The following is a 19,493-nucleotide window of genomic DNA, read 5'->3' as shown; positions in this document are numbered from 1 at the left end:
TGTTTACTTTCATGTTGTATATTGTTCTTTTTATTTGAAAAGAAAAATAAGTTGGGAAAAGTATCATTCAATTTATTTTCAACCCTGTATTATATTTCAGAAAAGACATGCATTAATACATTAGTTTTTGCATTCCTGGTTATTGTTATCTTTACTTTTGCACTCAATTATCTATGTTACATTATAATTTTGAATCTTTGTATCCGATGTTTTACAAAATGTGATAATGATCCAATTTGCTTGGATTTTAAATAATATAATTATAATTGAATAGAATTAATTGTACCTTGTAAAAATGAGGAGGGGGGGGGGGGGGGGCGGGTGGTTGATGAAACTCCGCTAGAAACGATACTGATTTAAAGGGATACCACCTACCTATCACTAGACGATTTTTCTGATATTCAAACCTGTCGAACAACTGGACCATTTTCGCGGATCTTGATTCCAGGTAGGATGCGAACGGCGTTGTTCCTATGGAAAAAGTACAGCCGTTGTGAATTATAACTAGGTCTCAAATTATCAGACGTTAGAGTATAATATCAAGAAATAAAAAACACGTTAAATTATCGACATTACTCTTTCCCAGTAAAATAAATATCCGCGTATCGGGAAAAGGTGTTGTATTCTTTTAAAAGCAAAATTTGTCAGGTAAATGCCTAGGTCTGAATGATGCTAGTGTAAAATTTCTTGTTTTTGGATAAATAACTGGAAATTCTGTTTTTGCTCCAAAATTAAACAAAAACTAACAGAGAATGACTTCAGTAGTGAAATTGAATACAAAAGATGAGTTAATTTAACGCTAAGGACATTATTCATTTTCCGTCGCACCTTTTGGTCAGTTTCAAAGGCATAACGATTGGTCATTTGGCACTTTATACCATGGATTAACACTTCACCCATTTACCGCGCTTTGCGGGTAGTGCGACTGCGCTTAAACAGAAAGTTACTGGAATTAATTTTAATAATGTAGGTCAATCATGTGAGCAAACTAAATATTTGAACAAATCATGTTTATTGAGCACATGTGCTCTCTATAGTGATTGACACACGGTCAAAACATCTAGCTTCATTGTGTTATTTGTATTTGTTCAGCCATTTATAATTCGTCCCGCAGATGTAATGCTTGAAAATTCTGAAAAATTATAATTTAAGTCTGTCAAATATAATTCCTGGTCATTTCCGTCATTCATAAACTCAAGAACACCTCAAATCCTTTCCTGTATTCCTACAGCTCTTCGTAAATTTGTCATTTGACGTTAAGATATATGAATTAAAAGACAGGGAGATTCAATACTTACTCCGTCTATTGAGGGACCACCAACCTACTTCTTTCGAAATAACTCCTTTGGCGTAGACCTGAGGGTGAGCCGCCAATTTATGCCAAAGTTCCGTGGTGCCACACTTCATAATTCCAAGTATATAGAAGTAAGGCAAACAGCGCAGTATCTCAGTGTTTCCATGTTTAAACATAAAACACGGACTCTTGTAATCCGGAAGGAACTGGTCTGGTAACCCCTCAAAAAATCCCTGAACAAAAGAGTGGAGAAAATATTCAGGCAATGGCGTAGAGATCTATAGAAAAAGCCATCAAAAAGCAGAAAACGGAAAAGATAGAGAAGAGGAAGAGAGAGGGAGATAACTCCCTCACATTCTCCTTTAAGATGACCTAGCGTCTTGAAATCATGGCAATTTCACCTTCACCGAGTTCAGTTACTGGATCTATGCCACCTCGCTATATTCAGGTATGTTGATTAGGTCAAAATAAAATTTGCAAATACTTAACTTTGATAAAATTAATAACTTTGATAAAATTAGCAATATCAACGGTAACAAGGGATACACCGTGCTTGCTTTCAATATCGCATAACGCAGAAAACCCAAACATGTGTAAACATTTAAGACAAAATATGACTACAAATCTTTAAAATTAATATTTAAACTTGCAAGTGCAAAGTTATTACATATTAATTATTAACACATGAAATAAGTTGCTATTATATGAAATATGCAGGTATACATGGAGTTTTTTAAACATTTTTTGTAATGGTTTCCCAATATATTGAAATATAGTGCACTAAAGAAGCAGTGAACACTTCGTACGTCTAGGTTCTTAAATTTAAATCATTATTATCGAAGCTTGCCCTACTATCGATCAAATATTCGTGGCATACATACAGGCATATTCGTTTTGACGACAACAAAATCATACTTCTGAACAGTGTGTTTCTTCCAAATGGAATCCCACATTTTCCCATCAACATACATTGGGGGTAGTGCGACTGAATTTTGAAAATAAACTGGCTAGAAGTAATGTTTAATCTTGTAGGCCCACGATATGAACAAACTAAAATTGTGCTCTTAACAGCCTTTGGCACACAGTCAGAACAACTAGCTCAGTTTTCTTTACTATTTTTTTTTGCTCAGTTATTCGCTTTTTAGTTCTTTTGATAGATGTTAGTAAGTCTGTGAAATAAAATTACCGGTCATTTCCGTCATAAAAAAACTCAAGAACACCTCTATTCATTGACCGAAGTAAAATTGTTTACAATTTTAGCGATTGATTATGCATGGCATTAAATACAGGCATATTTCGTTTTGAAAAAGGGAACATATTTCAATAGTATGTCTTTCTTTAAAGAAACTCCTGACATTCCCAATCAATTACTAGAAAAACATTATGTCCTTTATCGATCAATCTCTCTTACTCATTATAGAAGATTGATCAATGAATTTCGAGGAGAAATAAAGTCTATTTATCAATAAAAAATGATATTGTCACAATCATTTCATGAGGTAAACAAAAACGTATTTCAACTTAACTGGTCCTAATGGATCGGGCAAGGGGATCAATTGAAATGAAACCAAAGTGAGGTGCAACACTGGTCATTGATGTGTTCATGAATAGATCCCACTTATTTTTTTATGGTTTAAAATTGTTTAAGTTCGATGATCCCAAACTTTACAATCATAAATGTGGATTGGTATAAAATGGGAATAAAACTTTCTTTATTCGTGATGTATTAATACAAATTTAGCTATATTTATGTGACGAGATGTTTTTTTAAGAAACCAACTGTACAGTACTGATTTATATAAACGTATAAAGAATAAAATACCTCCCTTAGATTTTTTTTTTTTTTTTTTACTTCAGAAAGATACGGAACAGCTTTTAAGCCTTGAAGAGGGATTGAAACACATGTACACAGTCATTATATTATATTACCAAAGGAATGCCAAGCTGTTATGAATGCATTGGTGTGGAGGAGAAGAGAAGAAAATGTATTGTTTTTGTTCTGTTTTTGTAATATACTGGACATCATGGTAGGCCATCGCTCACTTAAAGTATGACAATACCTGAATATGTATTTCAACAACCTAGAGTTGTGGTTTTAAGGGACTAAAACAATGTTTATCAACAATATACTTGTCTTTCCCTGTAAATTACTAACCAGTACCTAATATATCGTTGTACAACCAACTTACTGGTTTCGCCATTTTGTAAAGAATCCTCGGGATACATGTGTGAGAGATGTTTCGTAGGCGTAACCCAGGCCTCGAGACATTGTCATTAATTTCATTTTTTGTCATTTCTCCTTGTGATATCGTCTTATTTAAACCAGCTGCTGACCTCAATCCTTCCATATATCGAGCACCTGCATAAATATCGGATGGGAAGGGGGACACCCAAATGTATGAGTTAATAAGTGAAGAAATTAGCTATTTACAAAAGGTGTACTTGCCAGAATAAAACATTTAACTCAGAGTCATCTATACGGAATGGGCACATTGAAGAAGAAAACAAAAACGTACAAGCAATGTGGGCGCATATTTCACCGGTACCATGCAGTAGAATAGGTTAATTTTTTTATGGAAGAGAAATTTGCAAAAACAAAATTGTTTTTCTTTTTGTACAACATTGTTGAAGACATCCAATGGCAGTGCTCCTAGCATATAACAACGCATCATTGTGTAGTTTCAGAATGATCTCCGGACAAGCTGTACTAAACTTGAGGTTGAACACAAACATTCCATTTCACCTCAATATTTTTTTTCCAGGATATTTTAATGATTTGTTGGACATAAACATGAAAAAAAAAATTGCATGCAAATTTCATAGGATTAACATAAACATAACACAGCATGAATTTTGTTTTACTTCATGTTTTTTTTTTTAAAGATAAACAGAACATAATTGTGTTCTTCTTATTGGTAAAGACCAACAATTGTTATATTGGGAAAGTGCCATTTGCTATGAAGAGGCAAGACGAATTGTTTAAAATGCAGTTTCATTGATACTGGACATATTTGAACTCCTACCTAGCGTCACACAGTGGTAGCTAAAACAAACAAAAACTATACTTCATTATGCTTTATTTGCAATCTATAAAGCGAGTGTTGGAAATCAATTTAATACAAATGTAGTGACGAGAATAATAAGCAAATATTTTTTGTTTATGTTGACATACAAAATAGAAGTAGAGAAAAACAAAACTAAGAAAACGAATTTGAATATTATGAAGTAGAAGAAGACAATTACTAATTTAAAATCTGCTATCAAGTAAATAGAGATATAATTTGATTTTACCTCATTTAGACATGTGATTAAGTGCTTTGTTATGAATATGTATGTACTACGATGTTATCCATGATTTTATCTGAATAAAGATTTATTCAAAACAAAAACAAAACATAACACAGCATGAATTTTGTTTTACTTCATGTTTTTTTAAAGATAAACAGAACATAATTGTGTTCTTCTTATTGGCAAAGACCAACAATTCGTCCCTATTTTTACGAAGTGACGGTAGTGAGGAAAATCGTCACGCAAAGTGAATGCAATTTTTTTTTCACTACCGTCACTTCGTGGAAACAGCGACGAATTGTTATATTGGAAAAGTGCCATTTACTATGAAGAGGCAAGACGAATTGTTTAAAATGCAGTTTCATTGATACTGGATAAAAATTGAACTCCTACCTAGCGTCACACAGTGGTAGCTAAAACAAACAAAAATTACCGAATTGTTAAATGTTTTTAATGTGAAAAGATTATTTTTTCGCTGGTACCGGTGAATTTGACCCCACGTTAATTGCGTATAGTAACAACTTATTTGGGGCAACCTGCTAATGACGATTATTGATTTTCGTCAAACACCACGGTGTGTCCAGCTGAAGCCGAATTGGCGAATTTCTGTGCTTACTTGGCGTACTTATAACTGTGTGTATTGTACAAATTGTAATGACCCTTCAACCTTGATCATTCTTAGTTGAAAATGTTTATCATCCTGTTTTAGATTTTCGTAGAAATTTCGCTGAACTGGGTGGCTTATTTATGTGATGTTACCAAATCAACCTCATGTCAAACGAGCTCCCCTTTAATGATTCACGTATCGAACCTAACATGTCTTGAATAATTGAAATACAAAAAAAAAAAAAAACAAAGAACTCATACTCCAAGTTTTCGGGAATCCAATGTTCTCAGTCTTCCTGTACCACATCAACGTAGCTCCAAAAATTACCAAACTTATGGCAATGCCACCAAGTGCCATCCTTGATTTTTTCCAACGAAACGCCATTCTACAGATAAGATAGTAAAATAGAATAATGACGTTAATGGTAACAATTATGATAATAATAATTCTAATGATGATAATAATAATTATAAAAATAATAATAACTACAACTACAATCGTACTAGAACGATATGCATGCATTGTCGCCCGTATGATGTACGTCGCGGATGAACAATCATTGCTCGGACTATCAAGAGCAGTTTGTTAGAAGTCTGTAGCGTCTAGGATAGTGGAAATAGGTAGGCGCAAAGAAAGACCTCAAAAACGCATGAGGGATTTCGGAAAACGAATAGTTAGATGACCTTGATGGGATGCTAAAGCATATTCCTAAGAAATTGGAAAGGAATCGGGGGACCTAGATAGGGCTCATAATTACTCAGTCCAAAGCGAATGGGATTTTGGTGAATGACGAACAAGTCATATGAGTTGTGGCACAAATGGCCTTCCTTATACTCACATGATTAAGCAGGGTATTGTGTCTGAAATGACCCCCTTGACATATTTTACAAATCTGGCTGCAAGATGCCGTCCGTTTAGCAACCCAGAATATGCTTGAAAATATTAAGAACAAAAAAAAAAGATCGGAAAAGGGTGCGCAACGCTTTCTAAAAAATGACGTCATAGCCGAAAGATGGTATAATTGGGCGGAAATCCAGCAGAATCCGTATTGTGACCCTTGTTCATGTGCGATTTACTCAAAAATTCTACGTGAACATATACCGTATTTCAGATCAATCTAAAGGGCATGTCATTGCGGTTAGTTTGACACCATTGTTATTTGCAGGAAATATACTGCAAGCATGTTAAGCATTGTTATATACTGCATAACCAATTCATAATTGTTGAGATAACTTTGCGATGACGTCATCAAATTTCACCAAACTTGGCAGACTGTTGTCAAGTGTATGGGTACACATGTCTGCAAGTTTCATTCTCCCAAATTCCATTAGTTTTGCACGCAGTGATTGTGAGCCCTATATAAAGGTCCTTTCCTCTATCCCGATTCCTTTCAAATTTCGTAGGTTTAATCTCCGGCATCCAATCAAGGTTACTTGACTCTTCGTTTTCCGAAATCACTCATGCGTAACCGTCCAGGTACCATCTTGCCTGTTTCGGGCAGTTTTTGAGCCCTTCCTTTCGGTCACTTATCTCTACTCAGTCAGACCGCAGCGCTCGCCAAATCGCACGTATTTACTCAAGTCGTATGCACGTTTTTTTCTCCTCATGAATACGTAATAAGCAAAAACATGGCACAGTTCTCATCTTTCTGCTATGCTCAGGATTCATTTAATGACATTGAATTCGTCATGAATATTGAGCCAGAACTATAAACATTATAATGTACTATTCAATAAATAGTGAGTGAAGTTTCAAAATGTGAAGAAAAAAAAACACCAAATAAAACTTGCAAAAAAAAATATTTGAAGAGTCGGATATACATGTTAAATAACCATTTTTATCGGGGGTGCGTCTCGCTGAATTTTGGCTTACTACATAATGTAGATATTTTCCTAACATAATATTATACTTCCTGTCAATGTCTGTTTTAATACCAGTCAGGAACTAGCAAAGTAGTAGCTGATGCATAATAGACTTCGGCGGAAAATAAGACATGGCCGATCGACGAGCGTTTCGCATCGAGATCAACCGGGGGATACCACGTTATATATATAGCTCTGCGTCGATTCGCGGTCCAACCAGTCTGCGCGCTGTACGTGAACACGCACGGAAGGTAGACGGAGATTAAGGATATTCATGAATTACTCTCGTGTGCGTAACCCCCGGTCGTAGAGGTTTTGTATTGCCCCACATACTTATTATTGTGTACGATATTCATGCGCTACCTACTTATAGAAGTGAGCGGAAAGTACAAAGTTGGACACAGATACGCAAACAAGTACAATCGAGTACAATATAGAATACCAGCTCTAGGGACAGAAAAGGTGATTTAAGTGTCTATATAGGCTATTTTTGGCCAGGCTTTGATATCATTTAACAAAGAAGACACATTATTCGTTATGAAATGTATGTTTGTGTAAATACAAACTTTCGGGGGGGGGGGGCAATGTGATTGAAAATTGAAAATATGATTGTTCCCATCCCTGCTAAAAGTTCTGAAATGTGTTTTTATATTTGTAAACCATGGGCTAATGAGAAAAGCCTTAAACAGGAATTTCTTTTGGTAATTCCCAGACATTCGAGGATGGTAATATTTTATTTCATAGTTCTTTTGTCAATTGTGTTACTCCAGTTGATGTGTATTCCTGGAAATAAAATATTACAAAATTCTTTCCCTTATTCTCTTTTCTGTTTGATTTTGTTTTAAAGTGACCCGCGGAATATATGTTTCTGAAAATTTATTTTCAAGGTTTGTTGCAAGACTCTCGGATAGAAATATTAGTGTGCGGTGGGCTGAAGAGCTCAAATAAAACTTTCTTTTTTTTTAAATGACCCGTGGTATATATATCTGAAAATTTATTTTCGGTTTTTTTTTTACCCTCGGATAGAAATATTAATGTGTGGTGGGCTGAAGGGCTCAAATGAAACTTGTAGAATTCTAATTTTCATCTTCAACATCATTATCACAATCGTCATCGCCATCACAATCATTATCATCATCACCATAGCCATCATCGCCGTCACCACCTACATCATCATCACCACCATTAGCATTGCCATCACAATCATCATGATCATCATCATAACCACGATCACCATTAATTGCCATCATCACCATCACGTTAAGGACCAGCATTGCCATCATAAGCACCCTCATCATCACCACCATCAGCATTGCCATCAAGATCATCATCGCCATCATCACTATAATCATCGTCATGATCACTGTCATCATGATCGCCATCACCATTGCCATCATCATAATCACCGTCATCATTATCATCATCACCATAGCCATCATGATCGCCTTCACCCCTGACATCATCACAATTGCCATCATCTTCACCGTCGCCATCATCTTCACCATCACCATCACCACCATCACAATCATCGTCACCAACATATCAAAATATGTCAATGCTTGACTATGTATATTATGTTTACCTGTATAGGTACTATTTCTGGATGAAATACAAATCTGCAAAAAATATCTTTTAAAAAGATTGTTTTTCTTTTGTGGGGTGGGGGGGGGGGGGGGGCTATTATTTAACAGGTCTGTGTAATTTACATTTCTTAATCAAAATTCATGCTAACTAACCCAGGAGAAGACCAGCTCTGGTTTCTTCTGAATAGCCTAGTAAACGGACAACGGTTAAACAAAAAATGTATTATTTAACACTACTACTAATAATAAATGCGATAAGACTAGCGATAAAATTTGCATTTTCTAATATTTATATTTTATTTATGAACTGACTTTGACATTTATATTGAGACCATAACACGCATAAAATGTGTCGCTGAGAATAAAAGTATTATTATTGTTAAATATTGTTAAATTGTATAAAGGTGACAGTTCTTTTTTCTTCTTCCTCGGTAAATGCTACTTTACACAACGAAGATTGACGTCTGTCCATGTTCCGCAAGCTTCGATGGTTGAGTGCGTCAGAAAAACAACAACAAATTATTGTTGTTCAGTCAGTTTTCTATTAATATAATAAATGCTTTGTTCGTGTGAAGCTCTGGAATCACACCTTGGAACTTTGGAAGTATCAGAGATTTTTGTTTATTGAAAGGATTAAGCTGAACAAAATCCTTCTCGTCCTCCCAAACTCCCGTTCAAACGTGGAGCAAAACTGCTAATGAGTCTTTAAATAAATAACCATTAAAACGAACAAAGGCATGGAGTCCAGCAAATGTTGATCCAGGAATGCAATGGAGACTGATGTGTGATGTCTGTCAATGTCCCGCAAGCTTCGATGGTTGAGTGCGTCTGTCAGAAAAACAACAACAAATGAAAAGAAAAATAAAATGGCTCAGTTCAATGTATGGGGATTTGAAAAGAACTTATCAAAGTAGCTAACCGTTTATGGTAGACAAAACTGGCTTGCTTTCAAATTTATTTTTTAAATGAAAACAAATTACAGGTGTCAGATTCATGAAGTTTTCCCTTCATTTTTGAAGTTCTAAAATGTAAGTGTTTAACTTTTACTTTGGCTTTTTGTTTTAATTCTGCTCTGTTCATAATCATAATAGGCTATATACAACTCGCACAAGGAAATGCTGCTTATTTCTGTGGCTGGCTGTAAGGTTTGAGTTGACCAGAAGGCAGAACCAAAGTTTGAGAATCTCAAATTAATAAAATTAATTGTCCTGTAATTTGTCATTCCAAATCCAATATCCAGCTCAGCTCAGCTCAGGATTCCAGTTCTTTACAATTCGATCACAGTTATCAAACCCCTTTCATTACTTGTCTAAACATGTTTAAACCCTTGTAAATATACATTTAAAACATATCATTTGATCTAGATTAATAACAAATAGCAATGACTAATGAGCAGTGTCAGCAGTCGATTTATTTACATTGCTGTCGATTTGCGACAACAAAAACTAAAAAGCTGACAAAAATATATACACATGAGACTACTCTGTGCGCCACACAATAGCACAGCGATCCACAAGAAACCCCGCCATACCCGACTAAAAGGCCGTAACCATAGCAATTTCCCGCGGTTTCGAATAATTTTCCGTCTACTTCCGGTAGATTTCCAAAATATAGTCCAATAATTTGGGCATATTTCTTATTCAAACATTACTTGCGTCTACGTGTTTTCAACATCAAACGATGGACTGGTTATCAAAGTCGACGTAGGACGCAAAAATTCGAAAAAAAATATTATCAATACCAGTCAGAAACTAGCAAAATACGGCACTATGTAATGAGTAGTTAATTTCCGAGGACTAAAAAACGCTCTTTTTGTTTGCGATAAAAGTAAGCAAAACATTTAACTAATTAGGGCGAATTTGGTGTCAAAGAACAGCGAAAATTTCAGAGATTGACTTACCCCACGATTCCGCCATGATGAATTGCACTGTAAGCCATACGAGGCCGACAAAATGATGCTACCAAAATCCCGTGGCTGGTCTCGTGTTTTACGAGAGCGTTGTAAGCGAGCTTTTCACAGAACGGGAATCTGAGTAAAATTTGCCGCACAGCCTCATTATCGCGCACGCTGCGGTCTGACCGTACTATCCCAGATGATACAGACTTCTCACAAAATGTTATAGATAGTCCGAGAGATGTTCTTTCTTCTGTCACTTAAAAAGAAGGGCGTCAATTAATACATATCAAAATGCCCTCTTCATACACTAAATTTTAATCCGAAATGAATTACCTTAAAATTGCTAAAATTCTTTAAAAATTGATACCTAAAAAACAAAAACAAAACCCTAACTTTCTCTTTTTAATTTGTTGGTCGCAAAGTTTGTATGTATCTTTATCTTGTCATTTAACCCCCTCCCCCTCCATGCCAAAATTCATGCACCACTTGTCTTCGCATGATATAAATAGCCCCCTCATACAATCTGAAAATGGCTATCCTTCAGTGGCCGTAAAGGCCCGGTCACACAGAGGGCTAGCTACACGCTGTGCATTTTGTGTCAGCTCGCTAGCTTTTCCAAAATTATGACAAAAGTTAGGCACACGGCCTTTTCCGATTTCCAATGCGCTGGCCGTGCGTCGTAGAACGCGGTGCATGCGTGGACCATTCGTCCAGCGCGCTAGCAACGCGCTGTGCATTCGTGGAAGTTGTTATCATGTGCGCTCTGTGTGCGCCCTGTGTGCGCCCTGTATGCGTCCAGCGCGCTAGCAACACGCTATGCACTTGGTGTCAGCTAGCTGTAGCTTCGACAAAAGTTGGGCGCACGACAACGCACTGGCCAAAATTGCAAATTTCCAATGCGCTGGCCGTGCGTTCCCCATGCGTCCCCTCTGTGTGACCGGGCCTTTAACAAGTTCTTTTTGCCTGGCCAAATCCGTACGTTTTGTTTGATTTAGATTTAGATGTTTGATTTAAATACGGTATATATTCACGCAGAATTTTCTTTAGTTATTTTATTTTATTTTATTTTCTTCAATTTGCATTGCATTTAGAAAATTGGAGCACGATAGAAATAAATCATTTGTTATCGTCAACCCTATATATACAATATTTATGTTACGAAATAAATACCTAATGCATGTAAACAGTAACGGAGCAACAAAACATGTCCCGATATAATGGCTCTGGTATTTTTTTCTCTTACGCCTTATCATTTGCATATCATTTGATTCAATTGAAGTGAAATATATTGAAGCAATGAGCTTGAGTAAATGTCTGTAATTCCATGGCTCACAAATTACTGTCAAAATGACATTACTGTCTCATAAATACCTGAAGTCTCACGTATTCATGGAATATGTTACGAATACTTTAATCTCACATTTAATTGTTACATAACTGGAAGAGCCTGATAGATCTTCCCACTGTGAACATAACTGACAAAGAAAGCGGACAATATATACAGTTCCTCAGGTAAACAAAGGAACATCCCTTCACTGCTTTTATGTAAAAATGTGTAGAACAGGTGTCACATGCATATTCACCTTTTTACATAATAGCAGTGAAGGGATGTTTCTTTGTCTACCTGATGAACTGTATATTTTGTCCGCTTTCTTTGTCTGTCATATTCATAGTGTCCTACGCCTATTTTATTCAAATAAAGTGTTGAAAGCCAAATGCCTCAACAGAATGATTTTCTCCTTTCCACATTAAATTGTACACGTCTAGACCACACTCAAGTAACTTGTTATACTGAAAGTGTCGAAGGTTGAATTGTATTGTAAATGCTTTGCATGAAATTCTTGCTTCTATTGTCAGCTTTTCAATTTTGTACTAAGGCCCAGACCATGAAATTCATGCACCTGTCGAACGTATTGTTCATGAAAAATGTACCAAACTGCAGTGCATGCTTCCGATGTTGTCTCGCTTAAAATATATGCACAAAATCTTATTCAAATTAGCCAAATTGAGACTACCATGTTATTCTTTGTCGATAATTAAGGTGAAGCACCTTCGAATTTCCTTCTCATATTTTCCTTCTTTCTCAAATTAGAAGTATGTACCTGCCCAGTTTCGAAACCGGCATGTGTGTTGTTTTTTTATGCCAAGAGTTGCAACGTGTTCTATCAGGGTTATCTTTTTCCACGAATAATGATTCAGAGTCAATTTTACTAGCCTGTGTGCACACATTTATTATCAGATAGCTACATCAAAAGTTCACCGTAAACTCATTTAATAGAGCACACGCGTGCGGAACGATATGAACTAAATGCTATAAGTCGTTTATGCGAACAAACTCCTGAATATTTATACCATATTGATCCCAATGATACTACTACAGCACCACAAAAAATCAATTATTACACAATAAATCAATTTACTGATAATATTATTCCAAGTAACAAGAAGCACTTGAGCTTTCACCTAAACATCCGAAACGTAAGTAAAAACTTTGACCAATTTAAGTACTTAGTTGAACATATATCTTCACCCTTATCTATAATTGGCCTAAGTAAAACATGGCTTCGCGATGAACCTCACCCAATTTATAACTTGCCCGGCTATAACTTCATTTCAAATAATCGAAAAGACAAAATCGGAGGTGGTGTTGCGTTATATGTCTCTTCATATTAACTACAATTATACAACTGAATCTCATGTCAAAGTGAATTGAAAGTATATTTAATGAAATTACGATAGAAGGCAAATGTGTGATCGTTGGATCAATTTACCGACCCCCAAATTCTCCGCAGAATGATTTGATATATTGTCTCAGAATATTATTATCATCAGAATATATGAGAAACAAATTTTGCGTAATAATGGGTGATTTAAATATAAACCTCATTAGAGTAGAAGTTTTTTTCTGTCAAGATTTTGTAGACACTATGTTTACACACTCACTCATTCATTCCTGTTATTAACACACCTACACGCATCACGAATTTTTCAGCAACACTTACCGACGACATATTTTCAAATCATTAAACACACGCTTCTACTGGTATAATTTGACCGACATCAGCGACCACTTTCCAATATTCTCGTTTACACTTTTCCCCAAGGGCAAAGACAAATTTCAGAAATTGGCGATGGAACGTCGAGAACATTCAGAGGATGATATGAACAAATTTAAACAAAATAGGCCAAGAGCATTGGTTTTAACATGGACATTTTCCATAACAACCTGATTTTTTTTCAGGATAGGTCCAGGATTAGGTCTAGAATATCATACTAAAAGTCCTCATAAATCCTCCTTGAGCGTTTTCCGCAATCCAAGATGGCGTCCAAAATGGCCGCCATTTCCTTAATTTCTTATAACTTTTCAACTAGATAACCAAAATACAAAATTTAAATGTATCAATATATGTTTTTTAGCATAAGGAACTCAAAAAAAATACTTGTAGATAAATTTTGAAACACACAAGTAGCTATAAACCACTTTAGCTCTTCCGGAAATCCAAAATGGCGCCTAAAATCGCAGCCATTTCCTGAATTTCTTGTAATTGTGCAACTAGGTAACCCAAATACTGGTCAAATATATGTTTGTCGGCATAAGGAACTCAACCAAATACTTATTAACACATTTGTGAACACACAAGTGGCAGTAAAACCACTTGACCCCTTCCCGAAATCCAAAATGGCGCCCACAATGGCCATTATTTTCAATTTTATTTCATTGTATTCAAGAATACAATACAATACAATGAACATTTAGGGCGCCATTCCCATAAGGCTCAGAGCGCTAACATCAAATAATATTATTGGTCTTTACTACATGTAGTAATTAAAGGCTACAATTAGATATTCCATATAAAATATTAAATTCAATTGATTAAATTAAATAATTAAACATAGAGGAGAATTCATGTAAAGAGATGAGTTTTCAGAGCCTTCTTAAAAATATCGATAGAGGCAGATTGTCTAATGGACATGGGGAGATTATTCCACCCTTTGGATGCTGCTACCGTGAAAGTCCTATCCCCGGCTTGGACACGTGTAATTGGATAATTTAGACGGAGGTTATCATTTAAAGATCTGAGATTTCTGCTTGGTGTATATAAAGTTAAACAATTAGACAGGTAATTAGGAGCTAGGTGGTGCAATGATTTATAGACATATAAGAGTAACTTAAAAATGATTCGCTGTTGAATTGGAAGCCAGTGAAGGGAATTAATTAATGGTTGAGCTGAATGACTTCTACCGACCTCAAACACAAGACGTGCTGCCCAGTTTTGTAGGCGCTGGAGACGGTTTACATGTAACTTTGGAAGAGAGGAAAGAAGTCCATTACAATAATCAAGTCTAGAGAGAATTAAAGACCTTACAGCATGATGACAAGTTGATTGATCAATATATCTACGAATTCGTGATATGTTCCTTAAGTGAAAAGTGACCGTTCTACTAACATTGTTAATATGTGAATTCATACTCATATGAACATCAAAGAATGCGCCCAAGTTTTTAATTGTGTCTGTAGGTTTTACGGAAATATTTCCTATGGTGAGAGTTATGTTAATATGAATATAATCAAATGACTAGACTCGAATAGCACCATTTAAATATATATCAGTACAAAAAAACTTGTTATTAAATAAGGCGAGGCGTCAAACATATCAATACCAGCAGGCTGCCGCCTCACGTATTGGCGCATCGAGGCTGTAATTACGACCGAAGCTTGGCTGGGGCAATTATTTTTCACTTATTAGCCCAGCCGGCTTGCGCCAAGCTGGGATATGAGGCTCGGTTTCCATTCGAAAGGCGGCAGCCGGCGCATGCTTTTGAATGCCATTTCCTACCGCCAGCGGTAGCCGGCTGAGCTAATATAAAAAATGCAGCCAGGACGCACAAGTGCAGTTAGCTGCCGCTGGCTGGTATATTTATTTTTGACGCCTCGCCTAAATACTTCGTATGCATAACGTTTACACACACCCACCCACGCACACACATGTGCACGCATACGGCTGCTTCCATCATACTCAACGGTATCAGAACGGAAGTGTACAACCGTTACCGTGAAGAGTACTCAACATTAGAAAAATGGAGACACATTAGTACCAAGGCCGCTATAAAGCGTTTCATACATAATGTAGTGGACAGCAAAGCCAAAAGTCACACAGTTGCAAACAGGAAATGCAACTCAATAGCACATGCCATCAGCTCTGTCTTAAGACCCAGGTCATTTGTGTCGCCAATATTGGTGGAATAGCTGGTATGTACACCGGGAGAAAGGTTCATGTCAACATATATACATCTTGAGCAGCATGAGCTTTGTCTTTCATGGAGTGGTTTCAATTCAAGGGTAACCCACTAGCGGACACCGAGGGGCAAATACGTTTTTGTATAACTTCATGCCTACTTCCAAGGTATGATATCCAAGGTATGATGAAAGTGGCCATGCAGAGTGATCCGTACGAGAGGACGAGATTTACAAATCTGCTCTTCATCAATCTGGACCCTTCCATTCGAGTACCATCTCCACGCATAGTGGTTCGAGTTTGTTGTGAAATGACCAACCATCGATGAACAAGAGGGGTCCAGAAAGTCGCTGAAAAGGTATGTTTATGTCTATAACTTATTTTCATTTCAATATATGACTTTCTCTTTTGTATCTCTTGAAATAAAATTCTACTTCAAAATACGAAACGTAGTTTTTCACATAAAAAAGGCCTTGCACTTGGTGCTTTTGCTACATTTATGATGACCGTGTAGAGTGACTCAGCTGAGCTGAGTGCATCACAGAAATATGTTTATGGCCATTCTACAAAGATAATTCTGCTTTCTGTTGATGACTGTGTCTGTTGATTGTATTTATTGCATAAATGCTGTATTTTAGGCCAAAGCTGATATCAATTTATTTGTTCTAGGATACAGAAAATGCAATCTGTGCTGATCACGCCTGATATGCTGCAAGATTTGTTTTGCTACGCCAGCTTTGCACCCTGCAACCTAAGTTTTATTGATCAACTTTGAATAACATACATACGCTCTTGCTAAGATCGTTCTTGCATATTCATGAATTTATCATTGATCAATCTATAATCCCTTATTTTTATTTATATCTTTACAGATGCACAATGTATGGGGTTGTTTTTAGAATTTACGCAATTTAGGGGTCCATTTTAAAGTTTACGCCGTTTAGGGGTCCATTTTAGTTTCTTACGCCATTTAGGGGTGAGATTTACAGAACCGTACGCCATAAGGGGCGAAATTTTCTACACTGATTACGCCATTTATGGTCCATTTTTGAGGTGCTGTGACGAGCACGCATACCACTTTGGTATGCGAGTGACCCCGCGGTCGTCACAGGGCAATAAGGTAGCTGTTAAATGATCACCAGTTCCGGGTTTAATCATTTCAAGAAAACTGAATTTAAACCCGGGCTCTACTTCATGTCTCATGGTAATTTTTATGGAAGAAAACAAAAGAGAACAAAACTAACAAACACACAATATCGTATTCGTTTCACTTACCCGCTTAAACAAAATGCAGTCTGGACTGAATCATGCAGGTTGGTTGAACTGAGGTTTGGTAATGAGTATGCTCGCCTGTGAGCTTCGACGACAAACATGAACCTGTGGCATACATTGTCGATACTTACTGAAAGAGAAGACACCGTGGACAGTTTCACGAGACCATCATAAATACAAGTTCGCCGACATCCCATTGAAACTCGTGTTGTAAAACTCACACCTGTACTTGTGAGCGTTTCGTGAAATGGGGTCTAGAATTCTTACTATTTGCTTTCACGGGGACGTGCACCATTTTCTCGCATCAATGGCTATAGAATACATATGTACGATAGCCTGGAATGTAAGGGCGAGGGCGAAACCAGGATTCTGAAAGAAAGAGTGCCGGGGACCCTTTTTTCTTGACATTGTTTTGTCTTTCAAAACGGAATACCCCTTTTATTCAATCTGCAAAAGTTTTGAGTGTTCACATAACCTCTGAAAATGTTTCCTTATTGTGCGAAACTTGAATCTACCATACCTACTGAATGTTAACATTAAATGATACCAGCTGGGGGACTATCCTCTCAGTACAGCGTACATTGATTTAAAAATATTGTGTTTAACTTCTTGTCCAAAAGAATTTCGAATAACAGTTCACTAAGCACACATCTATACATGTACAAACAAGCTATACAAGCACCAAATAATAAAATTAAGCGGAACAACAACACCTACAGAAATATACAGTATGTACCCAACTTTGTTCGATTCTAAATGAAGATTTATACCCAATATGACTTTGGAATTGATTTTGTGATGAGGAGTTACTCATTCTCTGTCCAATGATACCCTATCAATGATATTTATGCCACTGGTGACTGAGCACCGGGGCCTTCAGAGTTTGGGCATAAGGAACCTTTTCAAGCCACCAGTGAAATAATGGATTCCTCGGCGACAGAAATAGCACTATTTTTTGGGGGGGCTACGGCCCTCAGAATATAGTGCTATTCCTGCCACCTCAATCCATAATCTCAACTAGAGGCTCACAGACCATAGTATATTTGTTTAATATATCTTTTGATTTGATTTGATTTTATTTTATTTTGCATTCATGTAAGTATACAGTTTTTCGATAACAATAATAATATAAAGTACAATAAGTATTTTCTGACAATGAATCATAAAAAAATCAAATATATATAAATAAAAATTGTTATGTTAAAAAACGAAATGATGAACTGTCATCAATGCTAAATTTCCTCAAACATTATAAAACATTATAAAATTATTTGCTAAAGAAGGACTGTCATTGTAAGCAGATTGCTTGATAATACGACGGCCCCAGACAAAACTCATGAAATATTAACACATTTATTGAGCAGAACTGATAGGTAATTTAAAGTACAATGCAGATGAAGATGATGGAGATGATGATGGTAGCGATTAGAATGAAAGAAGAGATGACATTATGATAACGACTGAAGAAGAAGGGCTATCACGATAAGCATTTGCTTGATAGTGTGAGAGACAGGAGCTTGATTGTGATGATGATGATTATGATGATTGTGATGATGCCGATTATAAGGATGGTGAGATTGAGAATGAACATATGTTAATGTAAACAACATGATGAAATTAAGTGATGGATGTTTATAGAAATCCGGAAATAATATTGAATACTTCATGTGAAGCTTAAACAAGAGGCTATGCTCCCCCATGTATAATGAGTTATCTCTAAGAACGATTACTTTTATTCAAAAAATGTTTATATTCCCTTAACCCATATAGAAAGCATAATTGTATGGACACGACAAAGCCTAGCCCTACAAATTGATCTATTTTGACAACTTAGTCTGCACCACAGAGGTAATACATCTACTAATAAATAAACCAGCTAAAATAAACGCATCTTCCGGCACTATATGTTGTTGATGTTGTAGTTGTTTTCACAAAATGACTTTACTTTAACGACTTCTAAAGTATTTGACCTTCTACAGTTTTCGACCTTATCGATTTGAGTGGGTGCTTGGGTTGCGTGTTATGCTCTTGGCCTACAGCCAAGCAGAATTTTACCTGTTAGCGTGTGTGATCCCCTATTCGAAATGTAGTTATGCATGCAGATCACAGGTCTTATAAGAACGTGTTACCAAAAACAGAATTCGTCTATTGTTATGGTTGTGTGCTCTAAATCTCTAACAAAGAAACTTTGAAGACAAGTTATTCATCCAAAACTGCGGTTGACTTGAATGAGTGTGTGATCGTTTACTGTGATATAACATATTGTTGGTAATATCATTTGCTAGCGGGCTTGCCTGGGAATGCAAAAGGAAAATGAGCCGAAATAACTAATAATCACTTTTATGTAAGTTGTATTTAAAAAAAAAAAAAACATTATTGCTTTCTAATCAACTTTGCATGCATACCTTATATCAAATCTTTGAACGTGTACTTTTAACATGTTAAGACTCAAA

At 36.2% G+C, this 19,493-nt stretch overlaps 1 long non-coding RNA gene across 1 annotated transcript; it reads right to left on the bottom strand.

Annotated features, from left to right (window-relative positions):
• Positions 1 to 316: 316 nt before the first annotated feature.
• Positions 317 to 3,590, bottom strand: LOC115925294. The gene is made up of 3 exons (XR_004064611.1): positions 3,484 to 3,590; positions 1,299 to 1,527; positions 317 to 471 (listed from the first exon to the last, which is right to left on the bottom strand). It is a non-coding gene; the product is annotated as an uncharacterized LOC115925294 (long non-coding RNA).
• Positions 3,591 to 19,493: the final 15,903 nt, after the last annotated feature.

Source organism: Strongylocentrotus purpuratus, unplaced genomic scaffold, assembly GCF_000002235.5.
Source record: "Strongylocentrotus purpuratus isolate Spur 01 unplaced genomic scaffold, Spur_5.0 spur5_scaffold_18, whole genome shotgun sequence".
Lineage (NCBI taxonomy): Eukaryota > Metazoa > Echinodermata > Echinoidea > Camarodonta > Strongylocentrotidae > Strongylocentrotus > Strongylocentrotus purpuratus.
Note: the sequence above shows the minus strand (reverse complement) of the source record. Positions and strands in the feature narration are given on the sequence as shown.